Below are 26,319 nucleotides of genomic sequence, written 5' to 3' on the forward strand. Positions count from 1 at the left end.
CTAGGAACCTCCATATGGCGTGGGTGCAGCCCTTAAAAAAAAAAAAAAAAAAAAAGAGTCCCAAGGTGAAAGGCTGGCCCCCAGGGGGCAGGTGCAAACCCTAGAGTGAACAAGGCTGCCTCTGGCAAGGTTCTCCCCAAAGCTCACCCCCGTTCCTGATGGACCACTATTAGAGCTTTCTCCTATTTAATTCTTGTTTTAATCGACTTTGAAAATATTGCAATACCACCAAAAAAAAAAATCAATTAAAGATTCAAACTATTGCCTTTGGAATGGATTAGCAAGGAGATCCTGCTGTGCAGCACTAAGAACTATGTCTAGTCACTTATGATGGAGCATGATAATGGGAGAAAAAAGAATGTATACATGTATGTGTAATTGCGTCGTCTTGCTGTACAGTGGAAAAAATGTATTGGGGAAATAAAAATTTTAAAAAAATTTTTAAAAATCAATTAAGTAACTTGTACAGAATTGACAATTGTTTCAGAAATAAAACATCTCAAAGTGGAAACCCCCTTTCCCTACCCCATCTCTCCCTCTCCTGGGGTAATCCCTATTGTGAATTTTGTGGGTATGTTTGTTTATGGTTGAACATTTTTTTTCTTTTTATGGCTATACTTGTGGCATAAGGAAGTACTCAGGCTGGGGACTGAATCGGAGCTGCAGCTGTTGGCCTATGCCACGGTCATGACAACACCAGATCCGAGCCACACCTGTGACGTACACTGCAGCTTGCGGCAATGCTGGATCCTTAACCCACTGAGCAGGGCCAGGGACTGAACCTGTGTCCTCAAGGACACTGTATCAGGTTCTTAACCTGCTGAGCCACAATGGGAACTCCTGGATGAATATATATATATATACATATATGTTATATATATGTATATATATATATATATATTTAATTTTTGTCTTTTCAGGGCTGCACCCATGGCATATGGAGGTTCCCAGGCTAGGGGTCCAACTGCAGCTGTAGCTGCTGGCCTACACCATAGCCACAGCAATGCGGGATCTGAACTGAGTTTGTGACCTCCACCACAGCTCACAGCAACACCAGATCCTTTACCCACTGAACAAGGCTAGGGATCGAACCCGCCACCTCATGGTTCCTAGTTGGATTCGTTTCCACTGCGCCACGACAGGAACTCCCTGGCTGAATATATTTTTAGCATCTAAGAATACGTATTGGTTTGATTTCTACCTTATAGAAATGGTATCCACTTGTGTGTACCACTCTGCAACCTCGATTGCTTTATTCAATATTTTAGATTCGGGGTCCACCCGTGTACATTCTTTGCAGTGATCCTCACATTTTCTTCCGTCCACTCAGATGTTCCCATTTTGTTGCAAGAACCCTCCTATAAAGAATTACTTCTTCACATGTGTGGGAAGTCTTCTAAGATTTATTTTCTTTGTATCTTGGAAGATGCCTAGTTTTTAAAGCTCCCTCCCCACGAATGGAAACCCCCGCAGGGAGAGGCGGCATCTGAGACCCTTATTGGCCAATATATCAGAGGAGGACAGCAAGAGCAGAAAAAGGATTCCCAGATCACCTGCCACGAGTTACCCTAGCTGGGGGAGGTGCCGCCTGAGGAGCCGCAGAGGCGGGTGGGAGGAACCTGTAACCCGAGGGCTGGAGGAGCTTCTGCCCAACAAAGAGGCTGTCCAGCTTCTCGTGGTGGAGGACCTCCCCGCCATGAGGCAGCCTGGACACTGAAGGCACCATCCTTCATGGTCAAATCCCATAACTGGAGCCACGAGGGACCTCAGATCATTTACCCCGACTCCTTCACTGCACAGAGGGGACGTGGAGGCCCAGAGCAGGGAAGGGCCTTGCCCAGGTCACATCACTACTTCTAGGTCTGAAACTAGTATCCCTTCCATCCTACCAACAGCACAGGGCCAACTGGAATCCATTTGCCAGATTTGGGGGTGGGGGAGACCAGTTCCCAGATCTATGTGGGTCACGTGTATAAGGAGGGTGTGCGTGTGTGTGTGTGCGTGTGTGTGTGTGTGTCATGGGACTCCATCCTGTGGACGGGCAGCACTGCTCCATTCTAGTATGATCAGCCCCTGGGTTCCATGCCTGAGAAGGCAGAGGAAGCTGCTGGGGGGCTCTGCGTGGGCCCCAGCCATGGCGGGAGAGCTGGCCAGCCTCCAGGAATGGCTGGTGGCTGCTGGGTCAGGCTGGAAGCTCTGCCTGCATTGCCCGTCCAAGACAACTTCTACACTTGGCCATGGGAACCACACCTTTGTGTTCCCATGTTCAATTCCATCTGGGGAACTCTGAGCACTTCACACTCACTGTTACTCACCCCCATAGTCCTCAGGGTAGACCACGTGCGAGCACTTTATCAGTGCCAATGAACTCGAATGTGGTCGTGGAACATCAGCTTCCTTTTAAAGGAAGAAAACGACCCTCTTCCAGGCCTGGCTCTTGTCTTTCTACTGCAGGAAACCCAGCCAACTACAGGAAGCCCCTCCTCTGGGCCAGCAGTTGCTACTCAGCTCACTTGGCACTCAGCCGGCACAGCCTGCAGTCAGCTCTTGTCTTATTATTGAGTTTTTCAAGAGTGAAGGGTTACCTCTCCAATGAACCTCCTTGAAGGCCAGGATGGGGCTGAAGCTTCCTCCTATCTCACGTGGTATTGAGCATAAGGCCAAGAACACAATAGGAGCTCGATACATGTTTGTTTGTTTGTTTAAATAAAATCAGCTCACAGAGAGCACAAGCATTACTGGCCAAGTTCTTGGAAGGGAGGACGTATGACTTCAACTGCGATCCCACACATGTAGGTCAGAAGCCAACTCTACGAAACCAGAATCCCAATCTGTTTTCAACCCAAACATGCATCTCTTGCACTTCATTTGAGTCAGTGGGTCACCTTGGGAAGAAGGAAACTGACCCTCTCCTTGACCTTCCAGTCCTGTTCAAAGTCCAAGACAAAGACACATAAGGCAGAATCCCTGTTTTCAGTGGGATGGTTGAGAGACGAGACAGACTTAAAAGGAGTTAAAAGGCAGCACCAGTTTAAGATAGAAGATGAACTGGCGGGAGCTTGCTGGGTTAGAGCCAGCTCTCTGCCTCCAGCGCGTGGAGGTTTTTAATTGTTTCTCTCATATAGAACTGAGGTAAAGGAGGTCCCGTCATGGCTCGGCAGTTAACAAACCTGACTAGCATCCATGAGGACATGGGTTTGATCCCTGGCTTCACTTAGTGGGTTGAGGACCCAGCGTTGCTGTGGCTGTGGTGTAGGCTGGCGGCTATAGCTCCAATTTGACCCCTACCCTGGGAACCTCCACATGCCGCAGGTGTGGCCTTAAAAAGATAAAAAAAGACCCCCCACCCCAAAAAAGGAACTGAGATAAAGATCCTCACTCTATCGTCTGTCTATGGACTGAATGTTTGTGTCCTCCTAAAATGCATCACCAATGTGATGGTGTTAGGAGGGAATTCGTTTTAGATGAAGCTGTGGGTGGGGTCTTCATGACGGAATTAGTGCCTTTATGAGACCAGAGAGGTCCAGGTTTTTGATCCCTTCCCTCCTGGCCCCTTCCTCTCCTCACTCCCACCCCACCCCCACAATGTGAGGCCACAGTAAAATGACAGCCATCTACAAGCCAGGAAGAGAGGTCTCACCAGAGGCAAAATCTGCCAGTGCCTGACCTTGGACTTCGCAGCCTCCAGAACTGAGAACGTGTTATTTATGCTCCTCAGTCCGTGGCTTTGTGATAGCAGCCCAAGTCTAAGGAGACACTGCGCTCCCTCTTCCAGGCACCCTGGCAGAAGATGCTGGTGTCAAGTCACCTGGTTCTGGGGGTTATCCTTTCTTATACATTCTTCCCTCCTGCTTCTCGGGTCCATGGGGTGGTGCCAATAGCCATAGAGTAAGCACACCTGCCATTCCTTGTGGGGAGCCCTACAATGGCTGGACCCTTGGCGGGAAGTCAAGGGACTCAGAGCTCTAATCCTGGTTCTGCCTCCCATGCTCTGGGACAATTTCTGCCCCATCTGCTGTGACCTGTTTGCCCCTGCAAGCAAGTGCCCCAAGGGCAGTGCTTTTGCCTGCACAGCTCTGGGTCCACAGGAGACCCCAGAGCTTCATCAGACCCCTTCCATAGACTGTGCTCTACCTGCGTGATTGCATTAGGCCTTTGACAGAGAATCACAGATTGATGGATCTGTTTTGTCATCTGGCAGAAGGTTTAACCTTTCAGCATCTCTATTTCCTCACGTGTTAGCTAAGCACAGCTGATAGCCACCTCACAGAGCAACTGTCAGGATTAAATGAAATGCATCTATGAAAATGCTTGACCACAGTCAGAACAGTACACAATGGATGAATTCAAACCAAAGCGCTGGTTGAAATTACGAAGCAGTGGGGAAAGATGCTGGAATTAGATCCTTCCATATCTTGAAGTTAAAAGAGCAGGTCTTTGGGGGAAGGCTGACACCCCCACCCCCTCCCTGTGGGGGCAGGGCTAGGGTTGCTGGGGACTTGGCAGCCGCCAGACCTGCCTTTCAGCCTCCAGAAGGGCAGCTGGGGCTTACAGAGATGTGAGAGCGGTCCGTCCCGTCCCGTGGCATCTGCCAGCTGGGGCTGGGGAGGGGGGGCTGGCTGCACCCGGCTGGTGGGCGGGCACCCAGCCAGATCCCCAGCAGAGGTCTCTCTGGGGCTAAATGGGGCGCGTGCCCAGGATTAATTGACTCCCCTTTCAAGAGGACTCTCCCCTGACACTCTGCTCCTCCCCCCAGCACAGTGGCCCTACTCCGTTTCCTTATCTGGGATTCCAGTGCTGGTGTATTCCTGTCCTTGACCTCTCCTGCCATTTGCCGCTTAAATGAGGGTCAGGCAAGGGCTGGGGCCAGGGCTAGGGCAGGGGTGAACCTGGGAGCTGGTTAATCATCTCAGTCCGGTCTGCTAACCTCCCAAATCTCTGGAGGGCTCCACGTGCAAAGCTCAGTATATATATATATATATATATATATTTTTTTTTTTTTTTTTTGAGTGAATGGATGAATGGAAGAGAGGAGAGAATGGAGGAGGGAGGGGCTGGGAAGCGTGGGCGGCATGCGGAGAGGCTGAGGGTGCCGAGGTGCGAGCAGGGGCCCACGCAGCTCTCAATTAAGTGCACTCAGGTTCGGTGGAAAGGCAGAGAGTGAAAGGGAAATCGCTGGCAGGCTGAGTCATTCCATGGGGTGAACAATCGGAAGCAATTCTGCTTCCCACGGCTGGGGAGGAATGAAAAGCCATTCTGCCCCGCAGCCTTTTGTGTGCAAGTCCTGGGGTTCAGCTGCTGGCGGCGCCTTCCTCCGGCGCGGTGGGCAGCCAGTGTCTCAGCAGCGCTGATTGACGGTTCTCCTCAGGAACACGATTCCCCAGCAATCCCAACCTGCCCTTCTCCCTTCCAAAAATAAAGCCACAGTTACATGCAAAGCTCATGCAAATTTAACCCCACAGCTGCTAGTGCAGCGGCGGCTCCCACGTGAGGGAGCAGAAGGCGAGCTTTATGCACATTCATGACTTGGGTACCACCAGGCATCAGGAACCTGGGCAGTGCGGGTGAGGGGAGCCAGTGAGGGGGGGGGCGCTTCTCCTCCTGGCAGAGGGACAGCATCTAAAGAACTGCAGCTCGGATCTTAAACGGGGGAGCGGATAAGACATCCAGAGGGCTGGGAATCTGGCTGGACGTCTTCCCATCTCCTTTGGTCAGAAATAAGGAACCCAGGACCAGTTAGGGCTTTGGAGGCCAGAATGGAAGGGGACAGATGGCCCTCCCCTGTGTGCCAATCCCTTGCCACCCCAGAGTGCAGACTGAGTGGGCATCTCCTGGAAGAGTGAATTTGAAGATACCAGGTCTACATCAGAAACCGCAGGTCTCAGACAGGGATTCAAACTTAGGTTTGCCCTATTTGCCATCTCTGTGGCTTCCTAAAGTATTCTGAGGTCAGGGTCAGGTTCATTAGGGAAGAATTTGTGTTAAATGTGGGCCATGGGCTTAGGAAAGGGCAGTGGTGACACACTATTAGTGACAAGACATCCCTGGTCCAGGTACCAAATTGGTACCTGGTTAGCCTTTGGCAAATCAGACAACCTAGCATCTTTTTTTTTTTGTCTTTTTGCCTTTTCTAGGGCCACACCCGTGGCATATGGAGGTTCCCAGGCTAAGGGTCTAATCAGAGCTGTAGCCGCCAGCCTACGCCAGAGCCACAGCAACGTGGGATCCGAGCCGTGTCTGCAACCTACACCACAGCTCACGGCAATGCCAGATCCTTAACCCACTGAGCAAGACCAGGGATTGAACCTGTAACCTCATGGTTCTCAGTCGGATTTGTTAACCACTGAGCCACGACGGGAACTCCAGACAACCTAGCATCTTGAATTGAGTGGGAGATGTCTCAGGTTCCCTCAGGATCCCCGATGCTGTGAAATGCCTTCGTGGCTCCATCTCTCCAGAATTCTGACTCTTCCCTCCCTGTCCCAGCTCCACATATGGGTCTCTTTACTCTCTAGACCAGGTTCCCTGAGGAAAATCCAGCAGGGGAGTGACCTCACATTTCATTTCATACAAGGAGCCAGGGATGGGGAAAGGCAGGGAGCCTCTGAACTATGCGGTGCCCACCTGAGCAGAAAAAGGACTCTCTGTGATGCCATGGAAGGCAGCACAGAGATGCCCACCTAATTAATCCGCTTAAAAGGGTGAGAGACCTGGGGCCATGAGTAGGATGGGAAACAAGTTGGTACCAGGTCACAAGTGAAACAGAATGAAGAAAAACCCAGAGATGCTGCTTCCATCCTCCCTGATAAGAAGCCACTGGGGCCCTTGGTGTGTGACTTGTCCAAGGCCACTCAGCAAGGCCAGAGCAGGGCTGGGGCTGGAAGCCTGGCCTCCTGGCTCCCTGGCCAGCTTTCTTCCCACTTAGAACCTTCTTTAACAGGAGAGAAGGAAGGGCTGGGGTGAAAATATCTTTCTATGCTGAGAGGGACTGCTTTAAAAAGACTGAGCTCACAGGAGCCGGATGGAAGCTGAAATCAGCATCAGCCATGAACTGGGGTGGAGGGCGGTAAGTGGTATTTCTGCATGAAAATCAGTGGCAAACTGGCACTCATAAGTTTGGTTGGTGAGGGGGTGTGACAAGGACAGGTAGCAAAAGAGAGGAGAAAGAAGCAGGCAGGGTAGAAAGCCCTCAACCGCCTCCAAGGCCCCTGAGAGAGCTCTGCTTTGGGAATAGAAGAGGAAGATCTTACAGCAGAAGGAGGCGTTGAGTCTTCCAGAAGGCAGGTAGGTGGAGGAGAAGGATGGAGGGTGGATCAGAGAGGGGGGCACTTGTTCTAAAGATGCCCCCCTCCCCTCCTCACCCACACCCCTTATTCCCACCACAGAGTGGCTTTTATACCCACTGAGTGTATCCAGTATGTGTGAGTTTGTGTGTGGGGCTAGGTGGGAGCTGGGGGAGAGCTGGTAGGCTGCAGAATTCAGAAAGTGGCTGGAATTGGGGAAGTCCTTGCTCTGGATGCTAGAAGTGACCTAGAAGAACCACCTCGAAGAACTTAACCTGGCCCCTTAGGGAGTGTGGCCTTGGGTATCTGGAGCTGTCGGTGCGCCTGAGTGTGTGTGTGTGTGTGTGTGTGTGTGTGTGTGTGTGTGTATGTCTGTTCAAAGGCATGGCCTGTCTGTTGAGATCTCTGAACACAGCAGGGGAAATCCACAACCATTCCTGACAAGTCTCTACGTGTCCTGCGTTCAACCTCTCTTGATAGCATCTGACGTGTGTGCCTGGGGAATTTTGACTTCTGTGTCACCTCTGCCCCACTTCCTTCTCCAGGGCATGTTCTTGGTGGTGAACTAGAAACCTAACATCTCGAAAAGGAGCCTCTCGGGAGCATCAAGCAACTCCCCTTCCTTCCCGGAGCCTGCATCCCTCGCCAGCGAGATCATTAACCTCTCGTCAAAGCCCAGGGATCCCGCAGGGCTGGCCCGCGACCGCCCCCTAAGGCCCTCATTCCTGTCTGCTCCACCTCTGTGATGCTTTACCTGGTAGGGGTTCCTACCTGCCAGAACCACGGGTGCCTAAAGAGGCTCTCAAGTGCCACGTGGAGACATGGGGCCTTGAAGGTCCCTCCAGCTATGCTTCTGTCCCTCGCTGCCCTTCATGCTTCAATGATGCTGAATAGCTCGTGGTTTCCCAAATTGCCTCTCGGTGCTTTCTTTCATGCTCCTCCCTCTGCCAGGATGAGCTCCCTGACCGTGGCTGCTTCTGGGGAAAGGTGGGCAAGCACCCTTCCTTCCCCATTGCCTCCCTCCCTCCCTCTCTGCCACCTTCCCAGGGAGACACTTGGGGGCTCAGGAAATTGACAGTGAGTATAGTGTAGGGATAGAGTATCAGGGAACTCCAGATATTTCAGGGCTTGGACCGAGGGTATAAGATATTGTCTTTGCCCCAGGACGGTTGCAAAGACTTCTCGGGCTAAGCAGTCCTCTTCCAATAGAAAACCCAGGCACGGGATGCTGGCCCTCATTCCTAGCACACGGATTCCTTCCAGAATACCCCTGAGTAGCCTGCATATTGTAATCCATTGCACTGCAGCCGCATGGACCTCACCATCCCCACTGTACTGGCTACGGGGCTCCTTCTCCGGGTCCTGCAGGCAGTGTCACTGAAAGGTGGGAATGGGGGTGGGGTGACTACAGCCAGGGAGACATGCATGCAGCACAAATACGTCACGGAGCCAACCTGCCAGCCAGCCTTGGTTCTCTCTGTGTCCCATTAAAGCCATGATTTGCAAACACAATCTTTCCCAGGAACACAGAAGCTCTGAACACAGCACAGGCTATCAGTAGGGTGACTATATAATTTGGAGACTTTAAGAGTAAATGGCAGTGGTGGGTGGCAGGGGGGGGGGGGGGGTGTCCCTGGTGGCCTATTGAGTTCAGGATCTGGAGTTGTTACTGCTATAACATCTCGCATCTGCTGTGGTGTGGGTTCAAGGATCCCTGGCCCAGGAACTTCCGCGTGCCTCAGGCACAGCAAAAAATAAAAAAAAAAAAAAAAAAACATAAATAAAATAAACCGGATTATACCAGGACAGCAGACAAACTGAGATGTATAGTTACCTTATGTATTAGCCACATTTCTTCCCACAAGGGACAGGTGGGGGATGAGGATGTTGGGGAGGGAGGTTTGACATCTCCTGACCTCCCTGTCTCCTCCCCTCAGCCACTTAGCTTTTTTTATTTACTTATTTATTTTGTCTTTTTAGGGCCACACCTGAGGCATATGGAGGTTCCCAAGATAGGGGTTGAATCCGAGCTGCAGCTGCCGGACTACACCACAACCACAGCAACGTGGGATCCGAGCCGTGTCTGCGACCTACACCACAGCTCACGGCAACGCTGGATCCTTAACCCACTTAGCGGGGCCAGGGATCAAATCCGCTTCCTCATGGATACTAGTCGGGTTTGTTACCGCTGAGCTACGACGGAAACTCCCACTCAGCATTTTGTTGACCACAAGAGACAAAGAATGGGAAGCAGCTAGGAAGTGGTGAGTCCTGGGTCCAATGGACCACCTACCAGGTGCTTTGAGTACAGCGGTCTGTAGGGAGCTGTGGCCCCTTATACCTCAAGCACCTTGCCTTGGGTCCTGATCTCACTTGTTCTCACAACACCTCTGGGCAGGTACTGAAAGCAGAGTCCAGGGGTCACAGCTAGAAGTGCTGATTCTAGAACCCAGAACTGCAGGGCATAGGCCTGAGCTCATCCACTGCCTCACACAGCCTGGGGCAAGCACACAAAGGCAGGACTGTCCTGGTGGGACAGACACAGCTGCATTCACTTCCCAGTACATGGGTGAGCAGTTGCTGGGACCGAGGTGAGCTGCTGGGAGCCCCTGAGTCTTTGTTTAACACCCACAAGTGGCTGGTGAGCATTTATCCTGTGCAATCATCATCAGCACCCTGCAGCAGTGAGCAACGGAGTCTGCCCTCGCCGACATGTAAAGTCAGAAAGTGACAAATCCAGCTTGCATTCAAGGCTAACCCCGATCTCCCTTCTCACTTCACCCCCAATATGGTGCTTCCCAATTAGTCCCCAGTACTCAGGGTCACTGACACTCAGGGTTGCATCTGACTTCTGGAGACCTTGCCATCATCAGTACCAGCTCTCAGGACTTTCCCTTCTCTATGCCTTTGCTCATGGCGCTCCTTCCCATCTGGGAAAACCTACCCTCCCTCTCCTGGATCCAGCCCTCCCTGGTTTCTCCTGCTCAGTAGACTTTGTACTGTGGGCAGTGCTTTTATCAACTAGAGCGTGAACTCCTTTTGAGCCCAGATTCGGAGGGACACACTAAAGAATCAAGATCTCCCAGCAAGCCTGGGCCAAAGCCCAAACTACTGCCTTTGGAACTTCTCAAGTGGTATCTGTTATACCTACTCCACTCTAAGCCGTGTGCACCTGCATCTTCCCCCCTGCAGGTAACTTCAGGCCCATTGGGAGGAAACTCCCTCAATTGCTTCAATTCCTAAACTTCCTGCAATTGACATGATTCCTGCCCCTTTGTGCCTGCCTGTCACAGCGAACCATCCTCACCTCATGCTACTCCTTCCAGCCATGATGTGATGCCATCAAGTTCAACCTTCTCAGAGTTCTGACCCTAAGAATTATGTTCTTTTCCTTCCAACTCTTGCTTCCTATGATTCTCCCCCAAGACCGCTAAGCACATGCACATGTCCACCAACTCAAAAGCATCACAGCAGCTCTTGAATTCCATTTTCCTCTCTAGGAACCACTGTCTTTCCTCCTGTGCACAGCCAAGCTTCTTGGAAGAGAAGGCTCACCTCTCCTTTGCCACCTGCCCCTTCCCCACGTGTCCTCAGGCCACAAAAGCCTAGCCTCGGTCCCTACCAATCCCCTGCTCCCTGGGAACGCCGCTCATTCAACCAATACTTTTTTTATCCTGATCTTTTTAAAGCCACACCCACAGCATATGGAAGTTTCCAGGCTAGGGGTCCAATCAGAGCTGCAGCTGCCGGCCTACACCACAGCCACAGCAACGCCGGATCCTTAACCCACTGAATGGGGCCAGGGATCGAACCCACGTCCTCATGGATACTAGTCGGGTTTGTTACCACTGAGCCATGACAGGAACTCCACCACCAATACTTTTTAATCGTTTTCAAACTTGACCTCCTAGTCACTCCATATTTTTTTTTTCCACTTCACCTTTTTGGAGACACTCTTTCCTTGGCTTACAAGATACTCTGCTCTCTTGGCGCTCCTCCTGTCACCTTAGGCCTTTCCTCTGTCACCTTTACTTCTTTTCCCCTGCGATGTCAGGGTGAAAGCTTCTCCAGGCCTCCACTGTAGACCGTGTTCTCTGCTCCTGGTCGGCCTGTGTTTTCCCATGGCTTCAGCTGTGTCGACACAGTGGTGATTTTAGGATCCATGTCTGCAGCCTAACCTCCTCTCCTGAGCTCCTGACTGGAACCCTGAACTGCCTGCTGGTCACCTTCACTAGGATGGGCCCACACATCGGAAACGAACCTGTCCAAAAGGAATTGACCATTCTCTCTTCCCGCCATCACCCACCTTCCTCCAACCCCTCCCAGCGTCTGGGCTCCTAGGCCTGGAGAATGGCACAACCAAGCCAGAAATCGGATTCTAAGAAATCTAACCTGGGATTAATGCTGTGACAGAAATCCTTGATGCCTTCTTCCCCCTGGCTCTTTTATCTGATCAATCACCAAGTCCCATCTTATTATTGATTTTCCTCAAAAACCAGCATTTCCCTCCAAATTCTCTGCTCAGAGTCTAAGTTTCTATTGCTTCCCTGAGATACCGTCAGGCCTGTTTTTCGCTCTTTTCCAAGCTTTCCTAGGGATTCCCTGTTGTCCAAAGAACAAAGTCCACATTTCCTAACATGGCAGAGAAGGTCTTCATGATTTGGACTATTTATCTTGTAACTTCATGTTTTGCTTTTGGGTTTTTTTCTTTTTGGGGCCACACCTGTGGCGTATGGACGTTCCCAGGCCCGAGAGCGAATCTGAGCCTCAAGCGGTGACCTACCCTACAGCTGTGGTCACACCGCATCTTTAACCCACTGTGCTGGGCTGGGGACCATGGGGATCAAACCCGTGCCACCACAGAGACAATGCCGGATGCTTAGCTCACTGCACCACAGCAGGAGCTCCTGCAGCTTCCTATTATATGGCCCCACTGCCCTCCCGCCTCTTTGGTTGACTCGAGTTCTGCAAATGTGTAGGAACTTCTGCTGACCTTCTCCCAGCCTTTCCCACGCTCCTCCCTACACCCAAGTCCTCAGGACTTGGCTGAGACAGGCCTTCAACTCAGGCCTGCCTCCGCGTCCTCAGTGTCCCCTCTGCTTGTTCTTGTAACAGCATCCGTCACCCCACAGTGCAGCCCCTCCTCATTCACATCCCTTTCTCAATGGACTATGAGACTGTGTTTTATTCCGAGCTGTATCCCTAATATCTTTCTTTCTTTCTTTCTTTCTGTCTTTTTGGGGCCACACCCACTGCATATGGAGGTTTCTAGGCTAGGGGCTGAATCAGAGCTGTAGCTGATGGCCTATGCCACAGCCACAGCAACGCTAGATCCAGGCCGCGTCTGCAACCTACACCACAGCTCACGGCAGCACTGGATCTTTAACCCACTGAGCAAGGCGAGGGATCGAACCTGCGTCCTCACAGATGGTAGTCAGATTTGTTTCCACCGAGCCATGACAGGAACTCCTGAATCCCCAATTTCTAGCAGAGTACCTGATCCAGAGCTCCATAAATGTCTGTTGAATGACTGGATAAGCATGTATTTAAAATCACATTCTATTTCAGGGGGAATGGGTTCTGTGAGCCGTGACACCACAAAACACTTCACAAAGGTGTTTATAAACATTTTCATTCCTAAGCTCCACTCCAGGGGCTCCCTGGAATGTACTGGGCAGCCTGGAGCACAGCTGTGACCATCCCCATCCCACCACGTTCTAGACAAGGCTTTTTTGTGTGGCACTAGTACCTCAGTGGCACCCTAGTCTGAGTGTGTGGTCCAGGGCGGGCATGTGTTGGAGTTTGCAGGCCTCTGTGTTAGACCTTACTTATGTACTAAGAGGACAGCTAAATGACAAGCTATAATGACCAAAATATGGAAGCAATCTAAATGTCCATTGCCAGATGAAGAGATAGAGAAGATGGGGTGTCAGAGTTCCCGTCATGGCTCAGTGGTTAATGAATCTGACTAGCATCCATGAGGATGCAGGTTCAATCCCTGGCCTTGCTCAGTGGGTTAAGGATCCAGCATTGCCGTGAGCTCTGGCTGTTGTGTAGGCCAGCGGCTACAGCTCCCACTTGACCCCTAGTCTGGGAACCTCCATATGCTGCACGTGTAGCTCTAAAGAGAAAAAAAAGAACAAGATGTAGTGTATACATATAAAACGGAATATTAATCAACCAGAAAAAAGAATGAAATAATGCCATTTGCAGCAACATAGATGGAACTAGAGATTCTCATAAGTGAAGTAATCGGACAGAGAAAGACAAATATATATCACTTAGATGAAGGAATATAAAAAAATCATACAAATGAGCTTACATACAAAACAGAAATAGCTTTATAGACATAGAAAATGAACTTATGGGAGCGCCTGTCGTGGTACAGAGGAAACAAATCCAACTAGGACCCATGAGGTTGCAAGTATGATCCCTGATGTCGCTCAGGGGGTTAAGGATCTGGTGTTGCCGTGAGCTGTGGTGTAGGTCGCAGACGCGGCTCGGATCCCGGATCCCACGTTGCTGTGGCTGTGGTGTAGGCCAGCAGCTGTAGCTCTGATTCGACCCCTAACCTAGGAACCTCCATATGCTGTGGGCAGCCCTAAAAAGACAAAAATCAAAAGACAAAACACACACACACACAAAAAAAACTATGGTTACCAAACAGGAAGTGGGGGGAATAAGTGGGGAATTTGGGATTAATAGATACACATTACTATATATATATGCACATGGAAGTTCCCAGGCCTGGGACTGAATCTGAGTTGCAGTTGCAACCTGTGCTGCAGCTGCTGCAACGATGGATCCTCTAACCCACTGTGCTGGGCTGAGGATTGAACCCATATCTCTGCAAGAACCAAGCTGCCACAGTTGGATTCTTAACCACTGCACCAGAGCAGCAACTTCAAAACTGAATCACTTTGCTATACAGCTGGAACATTGTAAATCAACTATAATTAAAAAGAAAAAAGAATACAGCTGAATGACTTGACCTGATGGACATAAGTATGTGCGTTTCATTCAATGCCCCTGTTGGCGAGAGGTTTTTCAAAGTCATCTGCACGCCGGGCTCTCTTTTGTGAAGAGAGCTTGGGACTCACAGAGCAACCACCTGTTCTTTTTTTTTTTTTTTGTCTTTTTTAGGGCTGCACCTGCGGCATATGGAATTTCTCAGGCTAGGGGTCACATTGGGGCTGCAGCTGCCTGCCTATGCCACAGCCACAGCAAAGCGTATTCTGAAAGTGTGCAGCTTATACCACAGTTCACAGCAATGTTGGATCCTTAAGCCAGTGAGTTAGGCCTGCCTCCTCATGGATACTAGTCATGTTCATTACCGCTGAGCCACAATGGGAACTCCGAGCAACCACCTGTGCTGATGCACTTGGAACTGTGGGGATTCCCGGGACGTACGATTGCAGCACTCAAACGGAGAAAGTCCCAATAAAACTGGGATGAGCTGATGGTCTTATCCAGTCTGAAAGTTGGGATTAGTGCAACAGAAAACTGAATTCGTCCTGGTACTGACACCCTGACCGGCCCCTTGGCCCCTTACTGAGTTGGCTGCCTGGGGTGATGGGAGCCAAGGTCCCACGGCTGTCTCTATACACCTAGGGCAGTGACCTCAGGCTCCTGGAGGGGAGTGTCTGTAGGCCCCTGAGAAGAATGTGAATGGAGTGGATGGGTGATCCATTAAGTTGGGTGGAAAGAAAGGGAAGAATTGAGCCTATGATTAGCCTCATTCCTATCCTACCTAGGGACCCCAGAGAGACAGGTGAGCAGCAAGTGGGGGGAGGGCCCGAGCAGGAGGCAGAGATCGAAGAGAATCTGGAGGGGAGGGGTCCAAGAGGGTGAGAGGAAATCTCAGGGGAGGGAAGGAGCGTGGAAAGAAGAGGATGGAGAGGGAGGAAGATGGGAAGTGCTAGCTGGTCCAGTCTGCCGCAGCAGCAGAGGGAAGGATCAGACAGGGATGGGGGGGGGGGCTTCATTGTGATGTGAAAGCAGCGATGGGAAGGAGGAGGGAGCTGAGGGAGGAGGGAGGAGGGTGCAGGGCGAAAACAGCGGTGCGGATGAACGCATGAATGCAGAGATTATATCATAGCTGCTGGTTATGGAGATCTGATTTCTTTTGTGCGGATGTCACATGCTGGGTGAGCTGTTATTAACTAAAAGAAGTCAGGGCTTAGCAGAAAGGAGATGTGTGGCTGAGTGCATCTTAGCATCGTGGAAGAAATCATGTAGCCTGCAGAAACGAAGGCAGCTTTCAGGGGCTCGCTGCATTTTGACAGGAAGAGCCATCTGTAAAGCTAATAGCTACTGCTTTTTCTCCCACAACTAACAAATCTTTTTTTAAAAATAGTAATAAATATATAAATTATAAAAACAACATTAAATTAACAAAACCCCCCAAAATTAAAACAAAATTTTAAATTAAAACATAAATTAAAATAAATAATAAAATCCTGGGGTAGATCTGTTTTATTCCTTTTGTCTTCTCCTTTTTTGGACTCACCCTTAGTGTATGGAAGTTCCTGGGACAGGGATCGAATTGGAGTTACAGCTGTGACCTACGCCACAGTTGTGGCAATGCCAGATCCTTAAGCTGCTGCATGCACTGCAATGGAAACTCCTTGTTTTATTCATTTTAAAATACAATGGCTTGGGAGTTCCCCGGTGGCCTAGCAGTTAAGGACCTGGCCTTGTCAATACTGTGGCTCCAGTCACTGCTGTGGATGGATTTGATCCCTAGCCCAGGAACTTCTCCATGCCACAGACGCTGCCAAGCAAACCAACCCCAGACAAACAAAACAAATACAATGGCTTGAAGAGTGGATGACAATTAAAGGTGTTTCCAATATTGGACATCTGGAGTGAAGGTAAGTATTTTTTTTTTTTTTGTCTTTAGGGCCGCACCCGTGGCATATGGAGGTTCCCAGGCTAGGGGTCAAATCGTAGCCGCAGCCTACACCAGAGCCACAGCCTACACAGATCCACAGCGACACAAGATCCGAGCCGCATCTGCGACCTACACCACAGCTCATGGCAACACCAGACCCTTAACCCACCGAGCAAGGCCAGGGACTGAACCCATATCCTCATGGATACTATTCAGGTTTGTTAACCGCTGAACCATGACGGCAACTCCAAGAGGGGTATTTTAACAAGACACAACCAAGATAAAAGTGGTTTAAGCATCAGTGGGCTCCTAACTGAGGATTTTCACTCCTGAAGGTCACTGTCTGAGCCTTTAAGGGAGGAGCAACCCCAGATGGCAAAGTCTCCTAAAAGCACTTTTATCTTGTTTCTACCCACTGCAGAGCAAAGTCTCAAAGGACAGATGTGTTGGGGCCATCTGTGTCTCTTGCCAGCCCCGGTGTAGTGCAGAGTCTGGGGATGCTGGAGGGAAGCTGGCAGTAAGGGACTGTGTGTGAAAGTCCCTCCATGTAACCAGGAAGATCCTGGTGCCTCAGCAAAGAAGGGAGAAAATAGCCCCACTGACCGAGTCCCTCTAACTGTCACCACTGCATCATGCAGCACAGAGCCTGGCACACAGCTGGAGCTCAATAAATGGTCAATGAATGCATCTATAAAACAGATAACCAACAAGAACCTATACTCAGTATTGTGTAATAAACTCTAAGGGAAAAGAATACAAAAGAGAATATACATTTTTATACGTATAACTGAATCACCTTGCTGCACATCTGAAACGAACACAACACTGTAACAACTGCTTCAATACAAAAGTTTAAAATAACACATTAGGAGTTCCTGTCATGGCCCAGGGGGTTAAGAACCCGACATAGCGTCCCGGCGCGGCTGTGGTGTAGACCGGCAGCTGCAGCTCTGTTTCGACCCCTAGCCTGGGAACTAGGGGTTGAATCAGAATACGCAGCAGGTGTGGCCATTAAAAAAAAAAATTTTTTTTTAGATGTTCAATGATTACGTAAATGAATGATTGAATGAACAAATAAATGAATTTTCTGTCTCAGCTCTCTCCATAGGCAAATGGAGGTTCCCCTTTACAGCAGCTGGGGGTTACATGTTTCTTTTTTCTTTTTTTTTTTTTTTTTTTGCCTTTTCTAGGGCTGCTCCCACGGCACATGGAGGTTCCCAGGCTAGGGGTCTAATTGGAGCTGTAGCCACTGGCCTACGCCAGAGCCACAGCAACGTGGGATCTGAGCAGCGTCTGCAACCTACACCACAGCTCACAGCAACGCCAGATCCTTAACCCACTGAGCAAGGCCAGGGATTGAACCCGCAACTTCATTGTTCCCAGTCGGATTTGTTAACCACTGAGCCACAACAGGAACTCCTACACGTTTCTAAAATAAAGACCTGATGGCTTCAAGTTGAGATCCCTTACAGCCTCTCCCCTTTGCAACAACTGTCTTAAATTCCCTCCCCAGAGACCTGCACTCCCAGGGCATTCCTGATTCCATAGGACCTGGGTCCCAGCCCCCTTCTTTCCAGCTCTGTTCTACCCTTCACCCTCCCCTGGTGGCGCACCGCTTCCTCCAAATACCTGTCAGTACACAACGCCCTCAGAGCCCTGTCCAGGCTGTTGGTTCAACTAAGACTCTCTTTCACAACTTGCCCCTGTGACCCCAGCCTTCAGCCTGTGATAACATACTCTTTGAGGTCCCACTCAAATATCACTTCCTCCGGGAAGTCTTCCTCTGTCTCCCCTGCTTCTCTGTGTGTCATTTCACAACAGGGGGCCTGGAGCTATCGCAGCACTGATTTCATCCTGTCCTCTAAGTTCCTCGTTCTTTACCTATCATCTTGCAATAGATTTTGAATGCTGGTTTTTTTGTTTGTTTGTGTGTTTTCTTTTTAGGGCCTCACCCACCGGCCTATGCCAGAGGCACAGCCACAGCCACAGCAATGCCAGATCCAAGCTACATCTGCGATCTACACCACAGCTTGCGGAAACACCAGATGCTTACCCTCTGAGTGAGGCCAGGGATTGAACCCGAGTCCTCAAGGATGCGAGTAGGGTTCGTTACCTCTGAGCCATGACGGGAACTCCTTGAATGCTGTTTTATGAGTCTTATAGGATGGAGGGAGGGAAGCCAAAGAGGCTCAAAGAGGTTGGAAGAAGAAATGCTAGTGGGTTGGTGTTAAGAAACTTTAAAATGGCAGATCCCTAGCTTACTGCTGCAGAAATTGCTGTGGTCAGCACTGAATTGCCTCTTCCCGATTCAGCTTCCATCCCAAGAAGAAGGATTGCTACTGAAAGAGGGGAGCTGGGGGAATTCTCGGACCACCTTCCTATCAGGGTGGGTAGAGAAGACACTCTCATTCCCTTAGGCACCCCGTCCCTACCGAGTTTCATCTGAGAAAAGGGGAGGGCGGGTTCCCCTCCTTTTCTCAGTTCTTTCTTTCCAAGAATTAGCCCTGATCTTCTTAGAGAAGCCCACAGTCAGGCGGCGCCCTTCCTCCCGCTTTAATCTGCCCGGTAATCGTGCTAATTGGAGAGACTTGGGCTCCTTCTGCAGCCTTGTTTTGTCAGGCGTAAAAGTCCTCTCTAATTTTCTAGTGCAGATACTGTTCCCGCTGGCACCCTTCCTGGGGAGTTCAATTGTGGTTCAGGCCTCATGAAAGGCCCCTTACAACTCTCTCATTCACTGTCTCTCATTGTCCCTGTCCATTCATTGACATTCATGGTGATAATGGCTCCCGCTGCCACAAGCACGGAGGCGCGTGCACATGTGTTCAGACCCCACGTCCCATTAGCAGTGAGGACCCTTGAAGAAAGGGCAGCGCTGCCTGAATGTGGACCCCCCCCTCCCGCCCCCAGCCCCTCACCCAGAGCTGGGGAGTCCACTGTGCTCATGTGATTTCAGCAAATACCAGGAGAACCGGTGGCCTTGGCAGAGCAGGCAGGGACAGTCAGCTTTCCCCACCCGTTCGCCCACCTCCACTGAACCAGAACCGGACCCAGTCTCTGCCTTCTGCCTGGCTCCAGCACCTTCCAGGCCTTCCCCCCGCCAGCCTCCCACTTTTTAGAGCCACACCCATGGCATATGGAGGTTCCCAGGATAGGGGTCTAATCAGAGCTATAGCTGTCAGCCACAGCCTCGCCAGATCCGAGCCGGGTCTGCGACCTACACCACAGCTCACAGCAACACCAGATCCTTAACCCACTGAGCAAGGCCAGGGATGGAACCTGCAACCTCATGGTTGCTAGTCGGATTCGTTTCTGCTGCACCACAATGGGACCTCTGCTTCCAGGCTTTTCTACTACCCCCTCCCAACACTGAATTCTACTCCAACCAGCCAGGTCTGCTTCTACGATCCGTGGTTCACGGCTCGGCTTATATATTCTCTGCGATCACTGCTTAGGGACCGGGCAGTTGCAACAGCAGAATAGTTTTTCTATCTCAGCAACTCAGCAAAAATAGCAAGTGGCATTAACATCTTTTAAGGTAATGGTAAGACGGTTGTTAGGACTACGGAGAAAGTCACTAGAAGAAGCAGAGCAAAAGAAAGTCCCTGAAATAGGAGATCTAACAGAAACCAGTGGAATGGCGATGCTTTCGTTATGGTCTAGCCTACCACCAGCCCATCCAACTCTAGCCCCAACCCTGCCCTGATCTGGCCCCAGAATCAGGCTCATTTCTCCCAGGCGTTAGGACCCCAATTCTCCCCTGAGCGCTGAAATCCCGCTACCATGCCTTCCAGGACCTACTCTTGTCCCACCCCTCCACACCTCCAGACAGCCCCTGATCCCCATGAGGGCCCAGAGTCCGTCTGATGCCCACGGGTTTCTTGGGATATCCTCAACAGACCTTTAGAAGGCTCTACACATGCACACATCATAAGATTCAGACAAGAGCCCCGATTTCTGGAAGGAAGAGGCAGGAGCTCACATCTCCCTAGCCACTCCCCCACAAGCACCCTGTGGAAAGTCTTCACACCAGCAGCTGCTCCCTGGGCTTCGGGCCTGCATTGCAGATTGCTGTTTGCTTGCCTAGTGAGAAACAATGACATTTGTCCTACCAGGACAGCTAGGACCTGGTGGGCTGTTGCTCTCGAAGGGGGTATTTCAACTTTTCTTTCTTTCTTTCTTTTTTTTTTTTTTTGCTGTTTAGGGCTGCACCTGCGGCATATGGAAGTTCCCAGGCTAGGGGTCTAATCAGAGCTGCAGATGCCAGCCTACATCACAGCCACAGCAACACCAGATCTGAGGTGCATCTGCAACCTACACCACAGCTCACGGCAATAATGGATCCTTAACCCAGAGAGCGAGGCCAGGAATGGAGCCCACATTGTCATGGATACTAGTCGTAGGGTTCCTTATCCTTGAGCCACAACAGGAATTTGGGGGGGGGTGTTTTGTAAGTGAAAGAGCACAGGCTTTCACGTCAGAGCGATGTGGGCTGTATTGTCGCTGGCTGCTGACTACTAGCTACAAGGCCTTGGGGAAGCTACTTCACTGCTCTCAACCCCAGTTTTGCTTTTTGTACTTGTAAACTGCAGCTGAAGTTCTTGGGCAAGATATTTATAAGCAGCAGTCCTGTGCATGGGAGGAAGTTTAGCAGCGACCTGGGCCTCTATATGCTAGACACCAACTGTACCCACTCTTGGCCTCCCTTCTCCTGCCCAACTGTGACAATTAAAAATGTTTTAGGTCTTAGGGGTTGCCGAACATTGGCTGGGGGGCAAAACGGATACCAGCTGAAAACCGCTAATATATAAGTCCTGCGGTTGTTCTGAAGATTAAATGATGTGATAGCAAATGTAACATATGTGCACAGAATAGGTGCTCAATACACGTTTGTCCCATTTTATTTTTTTAAGTAGATTTGGTTTCCCTCCTATCCTCTAGGGCTTCAGAAGAAGTGGGTGGAATGGGGATGGCTCTAGAGAAGAGCTTGGTGGAGGCTGTCTGAGCCCAGGGACCTCACCGGTGGTTTCATTGGTCTCTGAGGAGACCATGGATACTCAGGTGGGTCTTGGAAGTGCATGATGGGAAAGGGATGGTGGAGCTGGAGGCCCAGAGAGGGATGCAGAGTCAGCAATTTCCTCAGAAGACTTTCTCAAGCAGGCAGCCTGTTTCTGCTTCAATTCCTCCTCTCAGTTGTTCTGAGGAGACACAAGGCCCATCCCAGATGAGGGACTGTGGCTCATGTAGAGAAGCAGTTCATACCGGGAAGGAGAGAGTATGGAAGGACCGCTGAGACGCTAGCTTGGCTGGGGCACAGGAAGGGGAGACTCGGAGCATCCTGGCTGGACCATAGGTCCCAGAGGACAGACTGCCGGCCCACCTTGCCCTCAGTGCATCTGGCCTGTGCAGCTGCCAAGTACCGCCTGCCCAGTTCCAGATCTTTCCGCTGGGGCGGGAAGACAGAGGAAGGAGAGAGCTCTCTCGAGGTTGTACTTCCTTCTGGACTACAATCCATGGCAATCTTCCAAGTGCACGGGTGGACTTTCATGAGAGGCAAACCTGACCCAAAGTAGGAAATCTCAAGAGTTTCCCACTCTAGTCACCACCCCCAGCTCATGTGTGTGTGTTTTTACCTTTTTTTTGTTTTTTTTTTTTGTCTTTTTGCCTTTTCTAGGGCTGCTCCTGCAGCATATGGAGGTTCCCAGGCTAGCGGTCTAATCGGAGCTGTGGCTGCCAGCCTACACCAGCGCCAGAGCAATGCGGGATCTGAGCTGTGTCTGCAACCTACCCACAGCTCACTGCAACACCGGATCCTTAACCCACTGAGCAAGGGCAGGGATCGAACCCGCAACCTCACGGTTCTTAGTTGGATTCATTAACTACTGAACCATGACGGGAACGCCTTGCTTTGTTTTTTAATGGTAGGATAGTAATGACAATGGACAAGAAGCTGGAACTTGCTCCTCTGGGCCACTGACTTGTTGTGTGGTCTAGAGTGAGTCATTCTCTCTGGGGCTCCCTTCCATCACCTGCTCTTAGGCAGTGTGGTAACTGCTCTCTCTGATACAGGCGCTTTGAGAGGCTCTGGTGAGATCAGTGGCCAAACATCCTTTGGAAGGAGAGACAGGATTGGTGGCGTACGCCCACTGCCAAGTTCAGCCTCATGCTGCAAGTGCATGGGCCGTAGCAGCGTCACCTTAAAGGGAGTCCCAGGAAGAAAGGACTGAGCTAAAAGGAAGAAAGGACAGACCCGGCAGGCCATCCCGGAGAGGCTGCTGCAGACTGTCCTCTGAAGATTAATGAGCCCCGTATGTAACAGAAACTGGGAACCCGCAGCCCTTGGCTGGGGGAGGGGGTCCAGCAGAGCAGATAAGGCAGTGTAGCAGAGCAGTGGATGAGGCGGAAAGAGTTTACTGTGTTTTGGCTTGGTTTTAGTCAGAAGAAAGGGTAAAAGACACGGACATTTCACTTTTTTTTTTTTTTTTTTGTCTTTTTAGGGCTGCACTGGCAGCACATGGAGGTTCCCAGGCCAGGGGTCGAATCGGAGCTGTAGCTGCTAGCCTACACCACAGCCACAGCAACATTGGATCTGAGCCACGTCTGCGACCTATACCACAGCTCATGGCAATGCTGGATCCTTAACCCACTGAGTGAGGCCAGGGATCGAACCTGCAACTTCATGGTTCCTAGCCGGATTTGTTAACCACTGTGCCATGACGGAAACTCCTCACCTTTTTTTTTTTTTAATGGGAGATGAGCTCCAGAAGCCCCAAAGCTGTGCTTATCACATGTATGTGTCACACATGGGGCACTGTGGACCTGACCCAGTGAGTCCCCAGCCCATCTGTGGTTCCTCACTCTGTACCTGCTCTGTCCTCCCTGGGCACGTGCATCGTGTCCACGAAGCTTGTAGCTGCGACCTTCATGAGGCCTGCCTCTCTTCCCACTAACCCTTCTGCACAAAGGTCTTCTAAACACAGATTTCAACACCGCCTCACTTATCTTCCTGATAACCCCTTCCTGCTCCCTGAGCCTCTCTCATCAAGACCCACAGCACCATCTAATAGTGTCAGCAAACCTCGGCATGAAAAGGGAAAATCAAAAGGCTTTCTTACCACAGACTTCCTCACGGACAACACTTGGCAAAGACCCTCAACTCTCGGAGCCCCTTTCTTAACTCTGCAAAGGGCATCAAGATCTTACATATGACCTCAGAGCTGTGCACTGAGGATCAATGACACAGTGGATGCAAAAGGGCTCTACAAACTGTAAAGTGCAGTACCAACATTCCATTCCATTCAGGTCTCTGGAACCTCTCTCAAGGCCGATTCAAGGTGGTTTTCTTGGGGTTCCCGTGTTGTTTCTCTCCTACGGATTCTCCCTCCTTTAATGGGCCTGGCAAATCCTACCTTTGGGGCTTGCTGAACTTCCCAGCTGGCATCCTCCTCCTTTTACTAACCGCACCCTTAAGGCTGAGTCCCTGACCTGCCTGATCTCTTCTGCACACAGATTAAGGAGTTAGCAAGCCCCAACAATGTGCTTGAGGTTTACCCCTTATTGAGTCCTTGCAATATATTTAGCAAAGCCTCAAAGTCCCTTTGTGGCACAGTAGGTTAAGGATCCAGCGTTGTTACTGCAGCAACTTGGGTCACTGCTGTGGTGCGGGTTTGATCCTTGGCCCTGGAACTTCCACATGCCACAGGAGCAGCCAAAACAATTTTTTAGCAAAATCTCTGGATATAAGGTCATACAAAAATGTAATTGCACTTCTATATACTAACACTAAATACATTTAAAAAAATTTTTAAACATACCATTTAAAAATGGGAACAAGTGAAGGTATACACGACCTTTGCGCTGAGAACTATAAAGAATTATTGTGATAAATTAAAATCTAAACAAATGCAGGCATATGTCAGTTTTACACATGAGAAGACTCAATGTTCCAAAGATATTAATTCTTTCCAGATTGATTGATAGAGTCAACACAACCCCAATTAAAAACCCAGCCATTATATATATATTAAAATGTAAGAATAATCAAGACCATCCTAAAAAAGAACAAAGCTGGAGGGTGTACGTTATCAGATTTCCAGACTTATGAAGTAACAGTGATTAGACAAGGTGGTATTGGAATTCCTGTCGTGGGGCAGCAGAAACGAATCTGACTAGGAACCATAAGGTTGTGGGTTTGAACCCTGGCCTTGCTCAGTGGGTTAAGGATCCAGTGTTGCCATGAGCTGTGGTGTAGGTCACAGACACAGCTCGGATCTGGCGTTGCTGTGGCTGTGGTGTAGGCTGGCAGCTGTAGCTCCGATTAAACCCGTAGCCTTGGAACCTCCATGTGCCACGGGTACAGCCCTAAAAAGCAAAAAAAAAAAAAAAAAAAAGGGGGGGGTGGGTATTGAAATACAGGCAGATAAACTGACAAAGGGAACAGAATAGAGTGGAAACTGTTCCGCACATAAATGACCACTTGGTTTGTGACAACAAAGGGGACAATAAAGCAGTGGGAAAATGAAGTTCTTTTTATTAACTGCTGCTGGGTCAGCTGGTATCCACCTCCAAGAGCAGCAAATCTTAGGAGTTCCCATCACCTCTCAGTGGTTAAAGAACGGGACTAGCATCCATGAGGATGTGGGTTCGAACCCTGGCCTCACTCAGTGGGATAAGGATCCGTTGCTGCTGTGAGCCATGGTGTAGGTCTCAGAAATGGCTCAGATCCTGCATTGCTGTGGCTGTGGGGTCGGCTAACAGCTATAGCTCCGATTCGACCCCTAGCCTGGGAACCTTCATATGCCATAGGTGCAGTCCTAAAAGGACAAAAGACAAAAAAAAAAAAAAAAAGAAAAAAGGGTGAATCTTGACTCCCATCTCACACTGTATACACTTAACTCCAGGTGAACTGTAGATATAAAAGCAAAAGGTAAAATACTAAAGCTTCTAGAAGAAAATAAATAGAACAACTCCTTGGCCTTTGGAAAGGCAAACATTTCCCTAGCAGGACCTAGAAAACACTAACCATCCAGTGAAAATATTGAAGGTAAATTAAGGTTTAAAAATACTGAAGAGAAGAATTTATCTTCATCAAAGTTCTCCACTGAGAGCAAAAAGAGCAGCCGGAGAGCAGAAGATGTTTACCGTACACTCAAATGATGAAGAACTCCCATCAGAATACCAAAAAGAAGTCGTGCAAATATCTAATAAAAAGACGGAAATTAAATTTAAAATGAACACGGGATCTGAATTAGGCACTTGGTGAAATAAGATATGTAAATGGCCAAAAATGGATAAGCAGGCGCTTCACCATGATCAGTGGCCAAGAAAATGCAAATTAAAACCAGTTTAATATCTCTAAACAAGCGCTACAATGGCAAATGAAAAAGCCTGCCCCAAAACATCAAGTGTTAATGGACGGACAATATAAAGCTCTCCTGCACCGCTGGTGGGAGGACAGATAACACTCAACCACACTGGGAAAATGTTGGCAAGGTCTATTCAAGTTGAATGTATGCATACCTTATTTTATTTTTATTTTTGCTTTTTAGGGCTGCACTCGAGGCATGTATGTGGAGGTTCCCAGGCTAGGGGTCTAATCAGAGCTGCAGCTGCTCGCCTACACCACAGCCACAGCAACGCAGGATCCGAGCTGCATCTGCAACCTACACCCTGGCTCATGGCAGCGCCAGATCCTTATCCCACTGAGCAAGGCCAGGGATGGAACCTGAGTCCTCATGGATGCTAGTCAGATTCAGTAACTGCTGAGCCACGACCAGAACCCCTATGCATACCTTACAACCTAGCAATCCTACGTCTAGATGTATACCCAGTAGACATATTCACCTGGGGTTTATTTACTTATTTATTTATTTTTCCTTTGGCCACACCTACAGCATATGGAAGTTCCCGAGCCTGGTGCTGAATCCCAGCCGCAGCTGTGACCTACTGCCACAGCTTCGGCAACACCAGATCCTTTAACCCACTGTGCCATGGCGGAAACTCCCACGTTGTCTCCTAAAAGACCTAGCAGCATTATGTGCAAGAGTCCCAAACTGGAAATGCCTGGAAACCTAAATTCTATCCACAGTAGAATAAACGAGGCATTTTCTATTGATACAGCAGAATATTATAGGACAATGAGGATGA

General features: G+C 49.8%; 1 protein-coding gene across 2 annotated transcripts in view; it reads right to left on the minus strand.

The window, feature by feature from the left end:
• Window positions 1-26,319, minus strand: part of LZTS1 (leucine zipper tumor suppressor 1) — a 59,713-nt gene that overhangs the window by 16,494 nt on the left and 16,900 nt on the right. The gene's annotated exons all lie outside the window — the stretch shown is intronic.

The sequence above is a fragment of the Sus scrofa genome, chromosome 14, assembly GCF_000003025.6.
Source record: "Sus scrofa isolate TJ Tabasco breed Duroc chromosome 14, Sscrofa11.1, whole genome shotgun sequence".
NCBI classification, from domain to species: domain Eukaryota; kingdom Metazoa; phylum Chordata; class Mammalia; order Artiodactyla; family Suidae; genus Sus; species Sus scrofa.